This window comes from Pogoniulus pusillus, chromosome Z (assembly GCF_015220805.1).
Source record: "Pogoniulus pusillus isolate bPogPus1 chromosome Z, bPogPus1.pri, whole genome shotgun sequence".
Classification (NCBI taxonomy): domain Eukaryota; kingdom Metazoa; phylum Chordata; class Aves; order Piciformes; family Lybiidae; genus Pogoniulus; species Pogoniulus pusillus.
Window position 1 is genome coordinate 9,087,469 of NC_087309.1, and position 20,868 is coordinate 9,108,336.

At 42.3% G+C, this 20,868-nt stretch overlaps 1 protein-coding gene across 7 annotated transcripts in view; it reads right to left on the reverse strand.

Annotated features, from left to right (window-relative positions):
* The window catches only part of NIPBL (NIPBL cohesin loading factor), a 167,857-nt gene that overhangs the window by 111,276 nt on the left and 35,713 nt on the right, over positions 1 to 20,868 (reverse strand). For 4 of the 7 annotated variants that reach the window (XM_064140658.1, XM_064140656.1, XM_064140652.1 and 1 more), the window contains exon 2: positions 17,233 to 17,327. The exons of 2 other annotated variants lie outside the window; for them this stretch is intronic. The gene's annotated coding sequence lies outside the window, so the exon portion shown is untranslated. Of the gene's footprint in view, positions 1 to 6,199; positions 6,544 to 17,232; positions 17,328 to 20,868 lie in introns of those variants that run through there. One more of the 7 variants, XM_064140654.1, reaches the window with a different exon arrangement.

Consider the following 20,868-nt stretch of genomic DNA (forward strand, 5'->3'; position numbering starts at 1 on the left):
GGAAAAATCTATTTCTGCACAGTAATGCACAGGCTCAGTAGTAACAAAGATAAGAAACCAACATCAGCATTCAGAAATTTCTTATGCTTGTTTAAGTGTTTCATTTCCCCATGCTCTAGGGTATTCTTTGACTTTCTATATCTTTGGATTAAAAAACATATACTAGGTCAGCCATGTGTAAATTATTAATGTGAAGATTAGAGACAAAATTAGAAGGACTAAAATTAATTTTAAACAAAGCACTTTGATACTATCTCTCAATGTTTGGCTTTTTAAAAAAGCATTCTATTAAATGCAATGCTTTAAATACAGTTATATTTTATTTATTTTAGATTATGAAACTCTTATTTAGAATGAAACTATTCTAAAAAGTTGTTTTCATTTCTTATATGTTGAGTAGCATTTGTATTGTTGTAAGTCACAACAACAAAGTTGACTTCTGCAGTTGAATATTCACAGTAAATCAGTACAACTCACATACTAGCTATTTGATAATTCAGGTGAGCAGTTAACCTTTCGCTCTTAAGTCTGTAAACATGCTATTAGAATTTAAGATTTGCCTCAGAGCCAGCTTGAAACTTCCACAGTTTACAATAAAATGCTTGTTAGTTATCACTCCATAAACTCCCCCAACCAACTCCCTCAAAAAACTCAAACCCCACCAATTAAAAAACCACACAAACTCCCACATAAACAAGACTATCAAACCAAACCCAGATCAATAAACAAACAATTGAAATCAAACAAAACAAACCCCCAAACTTGTAAAGAATGACAGAAGCAGAATGAACGAATATTCTCTAGTTATTCAAATAAGATGTGACTGAACTACTTGACACAGATTTACCCACAAGAGGGCGTATTTCTGGTTTCCATTTGGGAGCTACAATTTGACACAATCACAGTTTAGTTTCCAGAACTAGTTTCAGAACTACTGAAAAGAGAAAACAAACAAAAATAAACTTAAGAAGAAGATGTAGTTGCCTAAACATTGTTTAACACTTAATTACCTCGGGATGGTCTGGGATAGTGGGGAGCATACACATTCACAACATAAAGCATCTAACCATCTTAATACTAATTTAATCTCAGAAAAAAAGGCATATTGCAAGTGAACAGCAGTTAATCACCGAAGCAGCTGTCTATGGTTAAAATAGTATGCAGGAAACTGCATTATGAATCTTATCTGGAACAATCAAAGTGGAGGCAGTCACAGGAGAGTGTGTGGATGGTATGGTGTCAGAAATCCAGAGTATTAATCACTAACAATAAAAGGCCATGATAGAACATCAGAATTTATAAAACCATGAAGTTTAAAGTATGTACATTATACAGATACCAAAATCTGAGAAGCAGAGCAGATGAAATTCAGTGTACTAGTAAAATCTTTGTGTTCTGTCCAGAATCTGTGATGCTGAAAAAGCAAGTGGCAAATTAAAGTCTGAGATAAAGATTCACCTATTTCTAAATAAATAGCAACATGCATTTTTCTAAAACTATTACAATAGGATGTACTCAAATCACTACAAACTACAACCACTGTAAGGTAAGAAACCTGAGTGAAAAGTACTGTACTGGGTCAACTGTAAACTGCTACTGAATATAAAGTAACTTTTAGGAAAAAAGTTTAGAGCGACCAGCTCCCTTTCTTTGTGGCTGCTGTCACAGTCCTTTGGTCTCTGCTATTTGGTAGCAATGACAGTAGCACTTCTACTGCCCATGTGACAGTAGCAGTACTGATGCACATGGGTTGGGGTAAACCCTGGTATGAATACAAACTGAGGAATGAATGGATTGAGATCAGCCCTGCTGAGGAGGACTTTGGGGCGTTCGCTGACAAGAAGCTCAATGTGACCTGTGTTTACAGCCCAGAAAGCCTACTACATCCTAGGCTGCATCAAAAGGAGCATGGCTAGCAGGTCAAATGAGGTGAATCTGCCCCTCTTCTTTTGTGAGACTCCACAAGGAGGAGTGCTGCATTCAGCTCTGGGGTTCCCAGCACAAGAAGGACAAAAAAAGTCCAGAAGAGGACCACAAAGATGTTCAAGGGCCTGGAGCACCTCTCCTATGAAGACAGGATAAAAAGGCTAAAAGGAGTTTGGATTGCACAGACTGGAGAAAAGAAGGCTGTGGGATTAGTGAGGTCTACAGGAAAAGATGAGGAGGCACTCTTCCATAAGGAACTGCAGTGATAAGAGGTATTTGGTTTAAACTGAGAGTAAATTTAAATTAGACACTGGGAAGAAATTTTCCACTGTGTGAATAACCAGACACTGGAACACGTTGCCCAGAAGCCCCCTCTCTGGAAGCGTACAAGGCCAGGTTGGATGGATCTTTGAGCAGCCTGCTCTAATGGGATGGGAAGTGTCCCTGCCCATGTCAGGGGATTTAAAGCTACCTGACCTTTAAGGTCCCTTCCAACCAAAAGCATTCTGTGACTCTACATGAATGTCTAGCAAGATATGTTTATTTTTCTTGCTACCTTGCAATTACAAGGGGTGAAAATTCATTAGAACAGTTTCCTGACAATAAAGAATAGATCTCCAGCACCATAGGACATTTTTGTGTCAAAGCCATTTCCTCATTCAAGTGCAGAAAGCTTTTCCTTTTTACTAATTTTATTTGATAAAAAAATTGAAAAGCACTTATAAACAGTGTTCTGCACTTAAAAATACATCTCAAATATTTGATTTAGATGCCTTAGCATGAGAAACTTGTTTCAATAAGCTCATATCAAGTCCCCCACATACAAATAAGACATTTAAGCACTGAGTAAAAGCTTATTCTTTCAGGCAACGTGACTTGACCCAAAAATTTGCAGAATATCAAACTATATTTACAAAATGGTATGACGATCAAAAAGTGTAGCTTATTTCAGCAAACAAGACAAAAGTATATCACAGATCTACTAATTGTCATGGAAAACACTCAATGAATCAGTGGGGCTACGTAAATAAAAATACTCTTCTACAGGAGAGCATATTTCATCAGAGGACTAATGCAAAGCAGGATCTGCTTAAAGAGTCTTACTGTTAAGGCAGCTCAGCTGTTTTCCTAAAGTATGGGCATTAAATCAAAGAATCACAGAATTGTTTTGGTTGTAAAAGACCTCTAAGATCATTGAGTCCAACTGTCAACATAGCACCATCCTAGCTATTAAACCATGTCCCCAGAGATCCATGTCTACATGTTTTTTGAGCAACTCTGGGGACATTTCCCTGGGCAGGCTATTCAAATGCTTGACCACTCTTTCAGTAATAACTTTTCCTAATGTCCAATCTAAATCTTCCTGGCACAACTTGTTGTACCACTTGATACTAGGGAGAAGAGACCGATCACAGGGCTGAAACATCGCTCCTAAGATGACGGACTGAGCGAGCTGGGGTTGTTCAGCCTGGAGGAGACTCCTGTGAGACCTAATAGAGGCCTTCCAGTACCTAAAAGGGGCCTACAAGAAGACTGGAGAGTGAATCTTTCCAAAGGTCTGAAGTGATAGGACACAAGGCAATGTTTTTTTAAAAAATCAAAGAGTAGATTTAGGTTGGATGTTAGGAGGAAGTTCTTTATAATGACAGTAGTGGAACTTCTCTATGTTGCCAGAGTAGTTGATGCCCTATCCTTGGGCATACTCATGGTTAAGCCTGACAGGGCTCTGGGCAACCTGATGTAGTGGAGCATGTCCCTGATGACTCCAGCAGGATTGGACTAGATGATCTTTGGAGGTCCCTTCCAGCCTAAATCATTCTAGGATTCCATGATCCCCACTCTACTACAACCTCCTTTCAAGTACATGTAGAAAACAATGAGGTCTCCCCTCAGACTCTTCTTCTCCAGACTAAACAATCCGAGTTTTTTCAGCTCTCTTCATATGATTTGTTCTCTGGACATGCTCCCGCACTTCAATGTCCTTCTGAACACAGTATTCAAGGTGTAGCCTCACCAGTGCCAAGGACAGGGGTGTGATCACTTCCCTACTCCTGATGGTCACACTATTTCTGATACAGGCCAGGATGCTGTTACCATTCTTAGGCACCTAAGCACATTGCTGGCTCATGTTCAGATGACTATCTGCCAGGATCTCCAGGTCTTTTTCAGCCAGGCACCTCTCCAGACACTCTGCCCCAAGCATGTAAATGTTTCTTGTGTTGTGACACAAGTACAGAGTCCCACACTTGGCCTTGTTAGACTTCACACAAGTGATCTTGGCCATTAATACATCCTGTACAGATCCCTCTGAAAAGTCTTTCTACTCTCAAACAAATCAACACTCCCACCCAACATGGTGTCACCTGCAAAGTCCATTGCCTTATGAAATATCATAGTAGAATAATTCTGTTCACCAGTTCTGCAAAATAAAGCTGCTAAAACTTTTGCCAGGAAGAATCCTGTTGTTTAGGAAATTTTACTGTTTCTTTTCCATCTTTTTAAGCAATAAATATCCTATTTTCTTCTTCTACCCTTATTCTTCTTTCATATTAAGGATGAGGAATGGGTCATTTTACTGAAAGAAAAAAACTAAGATATGTTGGAGAGCAGGAGCAGTAACAAAACACTAGTGACAGGTTATGAGAGCAGAAACAGCAGCTTTGTCTCTTTCCACTTCTACTTGAACGTGTTAGTGGTGCTGGTCTTTCCTAGAAACAGCTGTGTACTGACATTTACTTGTATTTTAAAGACTTTTCATTCTATAATTAACCACACAAAAAACTCAGTGACTAAGCATTGAACCAAAAACCTTCTTCATTCAGTAGTCTATGCCAACTTTTAATCTTGCATTTCTAGCCTTGTACAAAACTGGGTATAAACCTATTGAGGTAGTAGCTGATTTTGCACATCTTCCAGTCACACAATTTTTGCCTCATTTTGGACTTCCAAAATCAATTAAAATCTTCACAATTTCGTCACTGCACAAGTATGGTTAGTGTCTTTCATTTACAGTATTAAAACCAAAAATCTTCCTAGTAAATTACCATTCTTAGTAACATTCTAAGGAAAGATACTAGCAACAGTTATGTAAAATAGTATCACTGATCAGCCAAGAAACTCTTTTTTTCCCAACTGCACACAGTGTTTGGTCACTAAAGGCCTTTCTTCATATACATTATAGTCAGCTAAGCTTTTGAAGCAAAATCAATTCAACAACACACAAAGGAAACCATGATTAGAGCTAAAAAAAACCCCAAACCCACACCCTCAAAGTTATTAATGAGCCCTGACACAGGGAAAAATCCAAGTTTCCAAATTTCTGTTGCAACTTCCAGTGCAAACTGGAATAAAGGTGGGTACAACAAATACAACAGAAGATTCACTACTCATATGTCAAGAATGAATCATAGAATCAACAAGGTTGGAAGAGACCTCCAAGATCATCCAGTCCAACCTAGCACCCAGCCCCATCCAGTCAACTAGACCATGGCACTAAGTGCCTCAGACAGGCTTTTCCTGAACACCTCCAGGGACAGTGAACCATTGCCAATCCAGATGGAGAATAATAACCAAAACCAAACCATACCAGTAGAGACCAGGTCAAAACATTGTAGATCATGTAAAGAGATTAGACTGTGGGTGATTAACAGTAGATTTTATTTTCATGTTAAAGAGCAAACCAGAATCATAATCCATGACATAAAGCAACTAAGAAACTTGGGAAACTGTACTAAAATTTTCATTTAAGACTTTAAGAAAAATACAGAACACAATCCTTCTATAACAGCTACCTCCCCTTTCCAGAGTAGTTCCAGAAGGTACATGAGACAGAGAAGGCCAAAGAGCTTACAGAACAGTCTATAAAACTAATGTGATCAACAACCAAAGAGGTAATCCTTTCCTTCCCTTTCCCCACATGTAAGATCTTTTATTTTTAATTTCATGTCTTTGTATTCTAGTCTGGTTTTGTTGTGCTCCTTTACATCTACGTTTTCCCTGTTGTCTTCCACAACTCCCAAGGATGAGGCCAAATCACAGAACTAGAAAAAGCTGCAGTTCAATTCCTCAGACATTGGGCACACATATTTGCATGTGAATGTATAGAGACTACAGAAAAAGAAGGAGGGAGAATGAGTTTAAATAAGTGCCATCAGCAACTACACCTGAGATTCCTTCCTCCTTATGGAACTGGATTTCTGCTAGCTCCAAGCACAAGCACAAGTGAGTACAAAGCTACACTTTGCAAAACTGACGGCATAACACACAAACTTACTGTTTCCTGACCTCCTTTTCTTCTGCTCCAATTGCTTTGTATCTTTCCTCATGTATAGGATTTTTTTATTAATCCCATTCCTTCACAAAACATGGTCTGCTCATGTAGATATTTCTGTAGAGCTCTCCTTTTCAGTAAGCCAGGCAAAGAACAGCAGAAAAGAAGTCACTTTAAATTTGACAGGACTAAAAATTACCACCAAGCTAACACTACAACTAAACAATGCCTTTTAGTAACAATAAGGCAGATGGTCCACAACAAATAGCAAAGACACTGCATACACACTTTTTTCCTTCTCTTTTCTTTACCACACCCCCCACCCTTTACAGCAAGAGGCAGGAATAGAGGACTACTACTGTGCTCATGCATCCACAGTTTTGCATATCTCAATATTTTTATCCCCCAAATCACAGAATGGTTGAGGTGGGAAGTGACGTCTGAAGGTTATCTTGTCCAACCTTCTGCTCAAGGAGGGACACCAACATCAGGTTCCCAGAAACTGTGGGGAGTGGAATTAAAAAAAAAGCACCCAAAATAAACACCAACCAAACAAAACAGAAAAACCCACAACCAAGCAAGCAATGAAAAGAGCCCAATCCCCCCCCCCCCCCCAAAAAAAAACAACCCAACAAAACAACCAACAATACAGTATCACAGTATCATCAGGGTTGGAAGAGACCTCACAGATCATCAAGTCCAACTCTTTACCACAGAGCTCAAGGCTAGACCATGGCACCAAGTGCCACGTCCAACCTTGCCTTGAACAGCTCCAGGGACAGCGACTCCACCACCTCCCCGGGCAGCCCATTCCAGTGTCCAATGACTCTCTCAGTGAAGAACTTTCTCCTCACCTCCAGCCTAAATTTCCCCTGGTGTAGCCTGAGGCTGTGTCCTCTTGTTCTGGTGCTGGCCACCTGAGTGAAGAGAGCAACCTCCTCCTGGCCACAACCACCCTTCAGGTAGTTGTAGACAGCAATAAGGTCACCCCTGAGCCTCCTCTTCTCCAGGCTAAACAACCCCAGCTCCCTCAGCCTCTCCTTGTAGGGCTTGTGCTCGAGGTCTCTCACCAGCCTCGTCACCCTTCTCTGGACACCTACAACCAACAAAACAAAAAGCCTACCAAACAAACAAAACCAACACCAACCCCCATCATGATATTCTGACTTCATTTTTATTTCTTTGGCAGTAGTTCTTAATGTACTTGGCATATAGCTACAAGACTTGCTATGGTAATTAATGTGCTCTTGTAAAAAATAATCCAAAACCAACTCAATCATTTAGGTGACACTTTGTTAAACTGAGAATGTTATCACTCAAAAAGTGAAACTCCCTAATTAAAAAAAAAAAAAAAAAGAGAAGTGTAAACAATCTACTGAGTAACAACGTTACATTAAGAAAATTAGTATGTTCAATAATTGCAAATATTCTATTCTTTTCACTTCCTTCTCTAAAAATAGACATTTACTCAATTTTTCTTTAAAATGAAAGTAATGAACCTTAGATTAGTAAGACACCAAGGAAAATTGCACATGACATTTATCTTGACATTGACAGTAAGAAAACAAAAAATTCTCCCTGAAGTTCATCACATTAAACTTAGAGCAAATAAGTTGCAATTAACACATCACCACACACCACAAGCACATACAACTGGGAAAAAAAAATCATAAAAAAGGTAAAAGTGCATCAATAAACCAGAAATCACACTCAATTCCGCAAAAAAATAAATCTACACTTGAGTTTGCTTGTTTCTCAAAGCTAACCTATGCCTTCTAATCCTGCCTGTGTATTATTTTAGAGACCATTATAACTGAACAGTCTTTTTTAAAATAAAAAAAATTAAAATCCCTTTTACTCTAAGTAAAAAGAATACCAAACATGGAACCAAACCCAACACAGACCACCAGAGACTTTTAAAATGCATCCTTCAAAAAGAAATGGGCATCTTAACATATCCATTGGGAACTGTCTTTTTTAAAATCATCAAAAATAATGACAAGAAACATAGCACCACAGAGTGGTTTGGGTTGGAAAGGACCTAGTTCCAACCTCCCTGCCATGGGCAGGGATAACTTCCACTAGACCAGGTTCTTTTATTTCCCATCCAACCTGGCCATGACCAATTCCAAAGAGAAGCCATCCACAATTTCCCTGGGCAACCTGTTCCTGTGTCTCATCACCCTCATTGTGAAGTATCCAGTCTACATCTACCTTCTTCCATCTTCAGTCCATTCCCCATTATCCTCCTACTACAATTTCTTTCCTTTGAGGCTGATGGCGCATTGAAACAGACAAGCCAAAAAGGTTGTGCAGCCTCCTTCTCTAGAAACGTTCAAAACCCACCTGAACGCACTTCTAAGCCAACTTCCTTTAGAAGGGGCCTTGCACTAGATAATCTCCAGAGATCACTTCCAGCCCCTACCATTCCAAGGTTTTGCTTAACACTGATTTAATAAACCTGCAGAGTTTTACTGAGGATAAATTACTTGTAATGGTACTTAACCTTAAACTTAAGCACAACATGATCTTACCATTGCAAGATGGTATTAATCTTCAATTAGTCAAAGCTAACTACTTGCATTGCACATGCCTCCCATTTCTCTTCTCTCAGAGAATATACAGTTTGGGCCAATTGGTCAATTTTTCAAAAATATCTTGTACTGCAAGTGATAAATCTGAAATTTTATTGTAGGTTTCAAAGCAGTGCAAGCTTTGGAACTGTTGCAGAAATGTGCACAATGGTTGCTTGTCATGACCATCTGACTTCCTTTACTGACATCCCTCTATTCAATTAAGTCTTCCGGCAGGACTTTGCAAGTAAGTACCTTCTCTGAAGGGCAATTACAGTAATCTGCCACATAAAACTTGACAGTACATCATCCATAGCTTGAATTGTGCTGAAAATGCCATTCTAGGTTAAAAAAAAAACAAACCCACACATAGTAATACTCCCTGACACACATCACCAGACACAAACATTCAGCAAAAAGTTAAGATATCAGTTCCTAGGAATTACTTGACTACATCTCACTTCGGTTTGGAAAAATTTAAGTACTACAGAACAAGTCCTTACAACAAATTTTACAACTAGAGTGAAAAAGGATGAGAAGTGCCATAGCTCCTGAGCTGATTCCTACTTCACTGTTCAGAAGGCAATTTTGGTACCTAACCTTCACAAGCCATGCAAAACCTTTAATGCAAGTGCTATTTCAATGGATTATGCAAGATAGAGAATCCTGAAAAGCTGCAAGTAGTCAATCACTCCTACAAAATGTCTATTATATTTGTCTCTCTCTTTTGAAGCAAATTTAGTAAGGAAGACCTCATTGTTTATTAATACAGAATGGACAAAAAGTGGTGTTATTATTAAAAGAAAGCTTTATTCTCTTGCGTCTTGTATGAGAACAAATTCTAGCTGAAATGAATTTGAGATAGTAACTTGAGAAATCTGTAAAGGTTCACTCAACTAGCCTTTGAAAGAATAACTCTCTCTTTAGTAATTTAGGGCATAGTTCCACTATGAAAATAATTTAGGAGACCATACGTATTTTTCCCCTCTAAAGCAAGAATAATGACACTTACTCTCTCTATCAGCATGAACAAAAATCAAGAGAGTACAACCATTCATAGAGCAAAATTTTAATCCAATGTGAAGCCCCCAACAATTTAACGAAAACCAAGATAAGTTTCAAAAGTTCAATAGCATTTTTTCCCCAGCACTGTTCATGACAAACACTAAACAGCTTTCACTGGTATTATTAAGTTATTAGTGCCATCTTTTATAACTATTTCTTTAAGAATTAATACATCTGTTTCAGTGAAATGAGGCATAAATTTGAATCCATTATTTTTCTTACTTAGAATCATAGAATCAACCAGGTTGGAAGAGACCTCCAAGATCATCCAGTCCAACCTATCACCCAGCCCTAGCCAGTCAACTAGACCATGGCACTAAGTGCCTCATCCAGACTTTTACTGAAGACCCCCTGGGACGGTGCCTCCACCACCTCCCTAGGCAGCCCATTCCAATGCCAATCACTCTCTCTGTGAACAACTTCCTCCTCACATCCAGCCTATACCTACCCTGGCACAACTTGAGACTGTGTCCCCTTGTTCTATTGCTGGTTACCTGGGAGAAGAGGCCACCCCCCACCTGGCTACAATGTGCCTTCAGGTAGTTGTAGACAGCAATAAGGTCATCCCTGAGCCTCCTCTTCTCCAGGCTAAACACCCCCAGCTCCCTCAGCCTCTCCTCATAGGGTTTGTGCTCCAGGCCCCTCACCAGCTTTGTCGCCCTTCTCTGGACATGTTTCAGCACCTCAACATCCTTCTTGAATTGAGGAGCCCAGAACTGGACACAGCACTCAAGGTGGGGTCTGACCAGTGCTGAGTACAGGGCAAGAATAACCTCCCCTGTCCTACTGGCCACACTGTTCCTGATGCAGGCCAGGACGCCATTGCTCTCTTGGCCACCTGGGCACACTGCTGGCTCATCTTCAGCTACTATCTATCAGCTCCCCCAGGTCCCTTTCTTCCTGGCTACTTTCCAGCCACTCTGTCCCCAGCCTTTAGCGCTGTTTGGGGTTGTTGTGGCCAAAGTGCAGAACCCTGCACTTGGCCTTGTTCAATCTCATCCCATTGGCCTCTGCCCACCCATCCAGCCTGGCCAGGTCCCTCTGCAGGGCTCTCCTACCTTCCAACAGATCAACACCTGCTCCTAGCTTGGTGTCATCTGCAAACTTACTGATGCTGGACTCAATCCCCTTGTCCAGAGCATCAATAAAGATATTGAACAGGACTGGGCCCAGCACTGATCCCTGGGGAACACCACTAGTGACAGCTGCCAACTGGATGTGGCACCATTCACCACCACTCTCTGGGCTCTGCCATCCAGCCAGTTCTTGATCCAGCACAGAGTGAATCTGTCCAAACCATGAGCTGCCAGCTTGGCTAGGAGCTTCATGTGGCAGACAGTGTCAAAGGCTTTGCTGAAGTCCAAGTAGACTACATCCACAGCCTGCCCCACATTCACCAGGCAGGGAACCTGATCATAAAAGGAGATCAGGTTGGTGAGGCAGGACCTGCCCTTCCTAAACCCGTGCTGGCTGGGCCTGATCCCTTGGCCATCCTGTAGGTGCTTTGTGATGGCACCCAAGATGACCTGTTCCATCACCTTGCCTGGCACTGAGGTCAGACTCACAGGTCTGTAGTTTTCTGGCTCCTCCTTACAACCCTTCTTGTGTATGGGTATCACATTGGCCAGTTTCCAGTCTTCAGGGACCTCTCCAGTGAGCCAGGACTGCTGATAAATGATGGAGAGTGGCTTGGCCAGCTCAGCTGCCAGCTCTCTCAGCACCCTAGGGTGGATCCCATCCGGTCCCATGGACTTGTGAGGATCCAAGTGTCTCAGCAGGTCCCTTACTGCTTCCTCATGGATTACAGGGGGACTGTACTGGTCCCTGACTCCATCCACCTCTTCAGGAGTCCAGCTGTCCTGGAGACAACCTGTCCCACTAGTGAAGATTGAGGCAAAGAAGGTGTTAAGCACCTCTGCCTTTTCCTCATCCTTTGTCACTATGTTCCCCTCTCTATCTAACAAGGACTGGAGGTTGTCCTTGGCCCTTCTCTTGCCATTCATATATTTAAAGAAACACTTTTTATTTTCCTTGGCAGCCGTGGCCAGCCTAAGCTCCAAGTGGGCTTTTGCCTCTCTAATTTTTCCTCTACAAGACCTAGCAACTTCCTTGAACTTCTCCTGGGACACCTCCCCTCTTTTCCAAAGGTGATACACTCTCTTTTTAATCTTTAATTCCTTCAGCAGCTCCCTGCCCATCCAGTCTGGCTGCCTCTCTCGTTGGCTCATCTTCCGGCTCAGTGGCACTGCCTGCTCCTGTGCCTTCAGGAGTTCTTTCTTGAAGTAGGTCCAACCTTCCTGGACCCCTTTGTTTCTAAGGGCTTTTTCCCAAGGAACTTTCTGAGTTAGTTCCTTAAATAGGCTGAAGTCTGTCCTTCGGAAGTCCAGCGTGGAGGTTGTGTTAATGCCCCTCCTGGTTTCTCCATGGATTGAAAACTCAGTAATTTCATGGTCATTGGACCCCAGGCAGCCTCCAACCACCACATCCCCTACCAGCCCCTCTCTATTTGTGAGCAGCAGGTCGAGCAGGGCTGCCCCCCTGGTAGGCTCACGTAACAGCTGGGATAGGAAGTTGTCTTCCACACATTGCAGAAACCTTCTAGACTGCTTCTTCTCTGCAGTGTTTAAGTCCCAGCAGATGTCTGGTAGGTTAAAGTTGCCCACCAGAACAAGGGCAGGTGATCTTGAGGCAGCCTCCAGTTGTTTAAAGAGTAATAAATCAACCTTTTCTTCCTGGTTGGGTGGTCTGTAACAGACTCCAACCAGGATATCAGCCTTGTTGGCCTTCGCCTTAAGTCTCACCCATAATGACTCAACTTGATCATCCTTGATTTCTACCTCCATGACATCCAGAGCATCCCTAATATACAGAGCCACTCCCCCACCCTTTCTCCCTTGGTCTGTCTCTCCTTTAGATCCCACCTGCCCATGCTCAGGCACCTCTGTAGCTATCAACCTATCTCTACCCCTCAAGTTATCACTACCACGTGATGTTTTCCTATTGGCAGCTACCCCTGAAGGGGGTCTGGTTCACCTCTGCAAGACTTGGACTGCATGCCCAGCATACTTCTGGGCAGCAGGTTAAGAGCCCTTTCTAGTCCCCCATTGCTCCCACACTGGTGCATCCTCCCACACCTTGCCACATGGAAGCCTGATGACTTTATCCCTCTCTCCCTCCATGTCCTGTTTAATAAATTAAACCTATTATTTTAACTTTCATGACTGCTAGTCATGCCATCATAGAAGGTAATTGAGTCCCTTTCACAAATCTGTGTTGACTACTCCTCAGTGACCTCCTAGCCTCATGTGTTTGGAAGCATTTTTCAGGTTTAGTTGCTGCATCAGCTTCTCAGGGAGCAAGGTAGGGATGATTCACCTTTAACTTTCCAAATTCCTCCCTCTTACACTCATTTAAGATATGGGCTTCCTCTGCTTTCTTTCAGCCCTCTAGTGTTTCCCATGACCACCATGATCTTTCAAGGATTATTGACTGTAGTGTCACATGAGTGTGACCAGCTTTTTCAGTCCCCATGGATGTATCTAATCAGCTTCAATGGACTTGTGGATATCTAGTTTGTCTAAATGTTACCTAGCATGATCCTCCTCTACAGAGGGTAAATCTTCATAGCTTCAGACATTCCCACCTAGCTCAGCATCTGGGATTTCTGCAGGCCAGCCTTAACAGTTAAGATGAAAGCAAAGAAAACATTGAATACTTTACCCTTGTTCATACCCTGTGTCATTAGGTCCCTATTCCAACTCAGTAGTGGATCTTCATTTACCCCTAGTCTTCTTTTCGCTGATGATGTACCTATAGAAAACCCTTTTGTTGGCCATCACGCTATAACAGCACGCTGATCCAGACGGCGCATGGCTTCTCTAACCCTATCCCTGCAAGCCTGGACAGACCTGCATGCCACTGGGTCACTTGATCGTGCTCACAGTTTATTTCCCTTTTACACTCGAGTTTTGTCAAGAGTGAATGGTTCTCCCTGAAGATCTCCTCCTAGCTTTGCCTGACTGACTTGACATCAGGATGGATCATCTTTGAACTTGAACGTGATCCCTGAAAAATGAAACAGTTGTCCAGGTTACACAGTATCACAGTATCATCAGGGTTGGAAGAGACCTCACAGATCATCAAGTCCAACCCTTTACCACAGGGCTCAAGGCCAGACCATGGCACCAAGTGCCACGTCCAACCTTGCCTTGAAGTGCCCCAGGGACGGCGACTCCACCACCTCCCCAGGCAGCCCATTCCAGTGTCCAATGACTCTCTCAGGGAAGAACTTTCTCCTCACCTCCAGCCTAAATCTCCCCTGGTGCAGCCTGAGGCTGTGTCCTCTCGTTCTGGCACTGGCCACCTGAGAGAAGAGAGCAACCTCCTCCTCGCCACAACCTCCCTTCAGGCAGTTGTAGACAGCAATAAGGTCACCCCTGAGCCTCCTCTTCTCCAGGCTAAACAATCCCAGCTCCCTCAGCCTCTCCTCATAGGGCCTGTGCTCAAGGCCCCTCACCAGCCTCGTCACCCTTCTCTGGACACGCTCAAGCATCTCAATGTCCTTCCTAAACTGGGGGGCCCAGAACTGAACACAGTACTCAAGGTGTGGTCTAACCAGTGCAGAGTACAGGGGCAGAATGACCTCCCTGCTCCTGCTGACCACACCATTCCTGATGCAGGCCAGGATGCCACTGGCTCTCTTGGCCACCTGGGCACACTGCTGGCTCATGTTCAGGCGGGTATCAATCAGTACCCCCAGATCCCTCTCTGTCTGGCTGCTCTCCAGCCACTCCAACCCCAGCCTGTATCTCTGCATGGGGTTGTTGTAGCCAAAGTGCAGCACCCTGCACTTGGAGCTATTGAACCCCATCCCATTGGACTCTGCCCATCTGTACAGGCGGTCAAGGTCCCGCTGCAGAGCCCTTCTGCCTTCCAACCCAGTCACATCTGCCCCCAGCTTGGTGTCATCTGCAAACTTGCTGATGACTGACTCTATGCCCTCATCCAGGTCATCTATGAAGATGTTAAAGAGGATGGGGCCCAGCACAGATCCCTGAGGGACACCACTAGTGACAGCCGCCAGCTGGATGTGGCACCATTCACCACCACTCTCTGGGTCCGTCCCTCCAGCCAGTTCCTAACCCAGCACAGAGTGTTGCCATCCAAGCCATGGGCTGACAGCTTAGCCAGCAGTTTGCTGTGGGGGACAGTGTCAAAGGCCTTGCTGAAGTCCAGATAGACCACATCCACAGGCCTCCCCACATCCACCAAGCGGCTCACCTGATCATAGAAGGAGATCAGGTTAGAAAGGCAGGATCTGCCCTTCCTAAACCCATGCTGGCTGGACCTGAGCCCTTTGCCATCCCTTAGGTGTGCTCTTATCACCCCCAAGATAACCTGCTCCATCAGTTTCCCTGGCACTGAGGTCAGACTGACAGGTCTATAGTTCCCAGGTTCCTCCATCCGACCCTTCTTGTGGATGGGGACCACGTTGGCCATTTTCCAGTCTCCTGGGACCTCTCCGGTGAGCCAGGACTGCTGGAAAATGATGGAGAGTGGCTTGGCCAGCTCAGCTGCCAGCTCTCTCAGCACCCTGGGATGGATCCCAACTGGTCCTTGACTTGTGGGTGTCCAGATGGCTCAGCAGGTCCTGGCTCACCGGAGGTTCTTTCTCTCTCCAGAGGTGTACCCTAAGAGATTGATCCAAGCATATCCCCAAACAGCCCAGAATCTACTCTTCTAAAGTTCATACTTATGATCCTGTTATTTGCCTTGCTCCCTCCTCTCAGTATCCTAAACTCCACTATCCCATATTGCTGCAGACAAGACTGCCCTAACCTGTATCGCCAACCAGTTTTTCTTTACTTGTAAGGACAAAGACCGGCATAGCATCTCCCCTGTCATCCAGTCAGTGTAAGTCATTGCCAATAAACTTTGGTAACCTCCTGAATTACTTGTGCTATTCTATGGTGTCCCTCCAGCAGATACTATGGTGGTTAAAGTACTCTGTGAGGATGACCAGGGCCTGCAATTATAAGGATTCTTCCAACTACCTAAACAAGGCCTTAGCTGGTACTTCTTCCTTTTAAATTAAAAAAAAAAAAAAAAAGTAAATGTAGGAAGTATTACTATAAATAGTAATTTTATGCTTATAACATTATATTTCAAATCATACCTAGAGTGGCCTGTAAGAGACTTTGTAATAGAAACTGGTGATGAAGGATTGGTAGGAAGCTAAATTAAATCCTCAATTCTATGAATAATACAGAACATCTAAACACACTTAGTCTTTAGATAGCAGCAGCGTAGTTACAGAAATATTAGGAAACCAAATCCTTCTATAGATACAGAAGAACTGAGTATCAGATGACTAAAAATGTCACAGCATCATTACAGTCTCGATAAAAACTAAGAAATCTTCCCAGTTTGTAGCATGTTTAATTGTCAAACACAAGAGTCTATTCAAAATAAAAGTGGCACTGATCTCACGGTTTTGAAAGGACTGAAGCTCAAGGAACAAACTAATAAAATCAAATGACCAAGAATAGTTTCTCCAGAAATGCATAATCATCAAAACCACACAGCTCTTTCCAAAAGCACTGAATGTCTTGTGATTTTCATACCATCAGGTTCTGCCATTAATATCTGAAAAAGTATTTAAATTCCCATTGAAACAAAACTAATAAACATACATCTATGATACTGAGAAATCAAACTACTATATGTATTTCCAAAACTAGAAAACTAACCAGAATGATCACTGGAGGTCAATACAAAAAGAATAGGAAAAAGCTGCACATTTACTAGTACATCCAAGAAAATGTTTATTTTATAGAATCATAGCATCATCTGGTTGAAAAAGATCTTAAGATAATATCAATCATAACCTATCATTGTCCTGTACAGAATTATTAGACCATGCTCCTAAGCACCTCATGCAAAGGTCTTTTAAACATCTCCAGGGAACTAACTTGGAAAGTTCCTTGGGAAACAGCCCTCGGAAACAAAGGGGTCCAGGAAGGTTGGACCTACTTCAAGAAAGAACTCCTAAAGGAGCAGCTGTGCCATTGTACCGGAAGATGAACCGACGAAGGAGGCAGCCAGACTGGGTGGGCAAGGAGCTGCTGAAGGAATTAAAGATAAAAAAGAGAGTGTATCACCCTTAGAAATAATGGGAGGTACCCAGGAAGAGTTCAAGGATGTTGCTAGGTCTTGTAGGAAAAAAATGAGAGGCAAAAGCCCATTTAGAACTTAGGCCATGGCTGTTAAGGAGAATAAAAAATGTTTCTATAAGCACATTAATGGCAAAAGAAGGGGCAAGAAGCAGCTCCAGTTCTTATTAGATGGAGAGGGGAATATAGTGACAAAGGATGAGGAAAAGGCAGAGATGCTCAATACCTTCTTTGCCTCAGTCTTCAATAGTGGGGCAGGTAGTCTCCAGGATAATTGTCTTCCTGAGCTGGAAGATGGAGTCAGGGACCAGTATAGTCTCCCTGTAATACAGAAGGAAGTAGTAAGTGATCCTCGCAAGTCCAAGAGATAAGATGGGCTGGCCAAGCCACTCTCCATCACTTATCAACTGTCCTGTCTCACTGGAGAGGTCCCTAAAGACTGGAAGCTGGCCAATGTGGTGCCCATCCACAAGGAGGGCTGCAGAGAGGAACTGGAAAATTGCAGACCTGTCAGCCTGACCTCAGTGCCAGGCAAGGTCATGGAACTTGAGGCCATTTTCTCCCACCCTATCCCTTGTTACCTGGGAGAAGAGGCCAGCTGTCACCTCACTTACAACCTCATTTGTGGTAGTTTTAAAGAGCAATGTGGTCTCCCTTCAGACTCCTCTTTCCCAGGCTGAACAACCCTAGCTCTCACAGCTGCTCCTTAAAAGATTTGTGTCCCAGATCCCTCACTATTCTTCTTGCTCTTCTCTGGACATGCTCTAGCATCTCAACGCCCTTCCTGTAGTAAGGAGATCCAAAACTGAACACAGTATTCCAGGTGCAGCCTCACTAGTGCAAAGTACCAAGAGTAGGATCATTTCTCTGTTCCCTCTGGCCACACTATTCATGAAGCAAGCCAGGATGCTGTTGGCCTTCTCAGCCAGCTGAGCATACTGCTGGCTCATGTTCAGTCAGTTGCCAACCAGATCCCTCTCTGCCAAGCAACCTTCAAGCCACTTATCCCTTAGCCTGTAGCATTGTGTGGGGCTTTTGTGACTGAAATGCAGGACTCATTATTTGACCTTGTTGAGCATCATACAGTTGGGCTCAGCCAATACAAATTTGTAACACGTGTCTACAAAATCTTCTAGTGCATAGTCTGCCTAAGTAAACAGTGCAATGCACTGTCTCCTTATCTGAAATACGTATTTCTCTTAGAAGATGTAATTTTACAAAGCAGAGAAAGAAAAAGTCCAAAATAAAACATTATAACCACAAGAAAAAAAAATATATATACAAAGAAAATGTAGATTAGCCTTTGCAGAGGTAAGCACTTTGGCAAAAAGGGAAATGCAGCTAGGAATTGCAATATGCTTATTCCATAACAAATTACATAATCAGTTAAAATGGTTAAATACCTTGGTGATACTGTGATACTGTGTGATAATGCTGTTTTAATTTATAATTAAATTAGAAAAGCATTTCTGAAGCAAAGGAGCCAAGAATGACAATGTCCTACAGTTGCATTTAAATCTGCAGGTTTTTAGAATTCTTTCACATACTGTGCTTTGTTTGAAGTTAGCTAGAATGTTTTGGTGAGAAGAAGTAGATTACAGGCTGTGAAAGGAAAATAATGGTGATGTCTACTTCCTCACAGTCTTGCTGAATAAGAAATGAAACTTTAGATAACATTCTTGCCATTTTTTTTCCCTCACTCTCGCTTGGGCTGCTGGCCAAGCAACATCATACTCCCTAACCTCACCTTCCATTTGGCCTAACCCACTTTGCTTAACCTCTTGGCCGAACTTCTATTCTTCCTTCCAACTGGGGTAAGGTTGAGAGGGGCAGGGGGAAGGTGTAGGGGTGGTTGAGAGCCCCTCCTGGGGACTCAGGTTTCTGGGAGGGGAGTTGTGTTTCTGTATTACATATATAACTGTACATACTGTAAATATCTGCTTGTATATTGTGCTAGCTGTAAATAAATAGCTTCATTCATATTTCCAGAGCCAACTGAGTCTAGTCTGGGTATTTTCTTAAGTGTGAGGGGTTGGGGAACACCCAAACCATCACACATACCTTGAGAATTACCAGATCATAAATTCATGATCAAATGAATACATTATAAAAAGATTTTTAAAACTTTAATAATAAATATATACTGAAATAATCTGCACTCAAAACAGAAATTTACACACACATTCTAAAAAATGGTAATGAAAGTTTCTCTTGAACAGCTGTAACAGGAACAGTTTTCCCTTTCAGTTGACAGATAGATACATGAACTACAAAAGGCCAACAAAGAACTACTGGTCCATAGAAGTTTTGGTGTATCTATTGAAACTACTAACCATCAAACACAGGACATTTCACAGATGTCTAACCCAACTCATCAACAAAGTAGTAGCTAGGTCAGTGCTCTTAGAGAGAAAAGATGGATTTTCTCTCTATTGCAACACCTTCCTCCTTCAAAAGTATCTTGACGTCCATCACTTTTCTATGATTTTACACTTGCATTCTTAATAGTTTAATATCTTGCTTTAATTCTGTTTTGCAGCTGAAATGGCTGTCTGACAGACAGCAAGAAAATTTTCCTGTTAATACAACACTAAAAGTAAGTGGTATGGAAAAATGTACAAGAACTTCAGAAATTAACAGTTTAAATATATATAGAGAGACAAACCACATGGAGATGCAGGAGCAGGTTAGACAGACCAGAAGATTTCTCAGACATGTTTGCTTTTTGAGAATGTACTACTGTTCCAGAAGATCTCACTTGCTTCATCTCGAGTATTTCATACATCTTTAATCCTCAACATTCTTATTGCTGCCTCCTGAACAGGTATCATGGAATCATAGAATGCTAGGGTTTGGGAAGGGACTTTGAAAGGTCATCTAGTCCAACCACCCCCTGCCAGAGCAGTATTGCCTAGACTAGGTCACACAAGAATACATCCAGGCAGGCTTTCAATGTCTCCAGAGAAGACTCTATTACCTCTCTGGGCAGCCTGTTCCAGTGTTCTCTCATCCTCACAGGGGAAAAGTTTTCACTCATGTTTACCTGAAATCTTCTACGCTGCAGCTTGCACCTGTTGCCACTTGTTCTACCAATGGACATCGCTCGGGAGACTCTAGCTTCATCCTGCAAACACTAGTCCGCATATTTATAAACACTGATGAGGTCACCTTGCAGTCTCCTCCAAGCTACAGCAACCCATCTCCCTCAGACCTCCCTCAGAAGAAAGATGTTACACTTCCTTAATCATGTTTTTGGCTCTGCACTGGACTCTTTGAAAGCAGTTCCCTGAGGTCCTTCTTGAACTGAGGAGCCCAGAACAGGACATAGTATTCCCTGTGCAGCTTCACCAGGGCAGGTATGTTAACAGTGCCATTATGATTGGCATGATATGACATTGCTCTGACAGATAAATATGATAAATCACATTAGTATGAGATGACAACTGCAAAAACAGGTAATGGTCAAACATTCTGTAATTCTCAAATCTACATAACTCTGCTCCCTTACATTCATTCCTATTCGAAGAAATATTTTACTCTGTTCAATATTTCTGTTTTCCAAAACATCCTCAATAGGTAGCAGGATGTCTGCAGTGGAGAAAACACAGTATAAATAAGAAACAGTATTTATTAAATTAATAATGCATATTGCTAGCTTTACAGTCAAATGTTTAGCAGGAAAAAGCACACAAAGAAGACAATTTGTTTCCTCTTAAATTTTTATTGCTGTTTCTTGCTTAATACTATGACACAGAATCCTGCAATTTCTTCAAAGTACACAGCATTTCAAAAGTGTAAACTTTATATAGCTGTGCTTTCTAAAAAGCATCAAGGTATTTTGAACCTGTGTTTAAAAAACAGC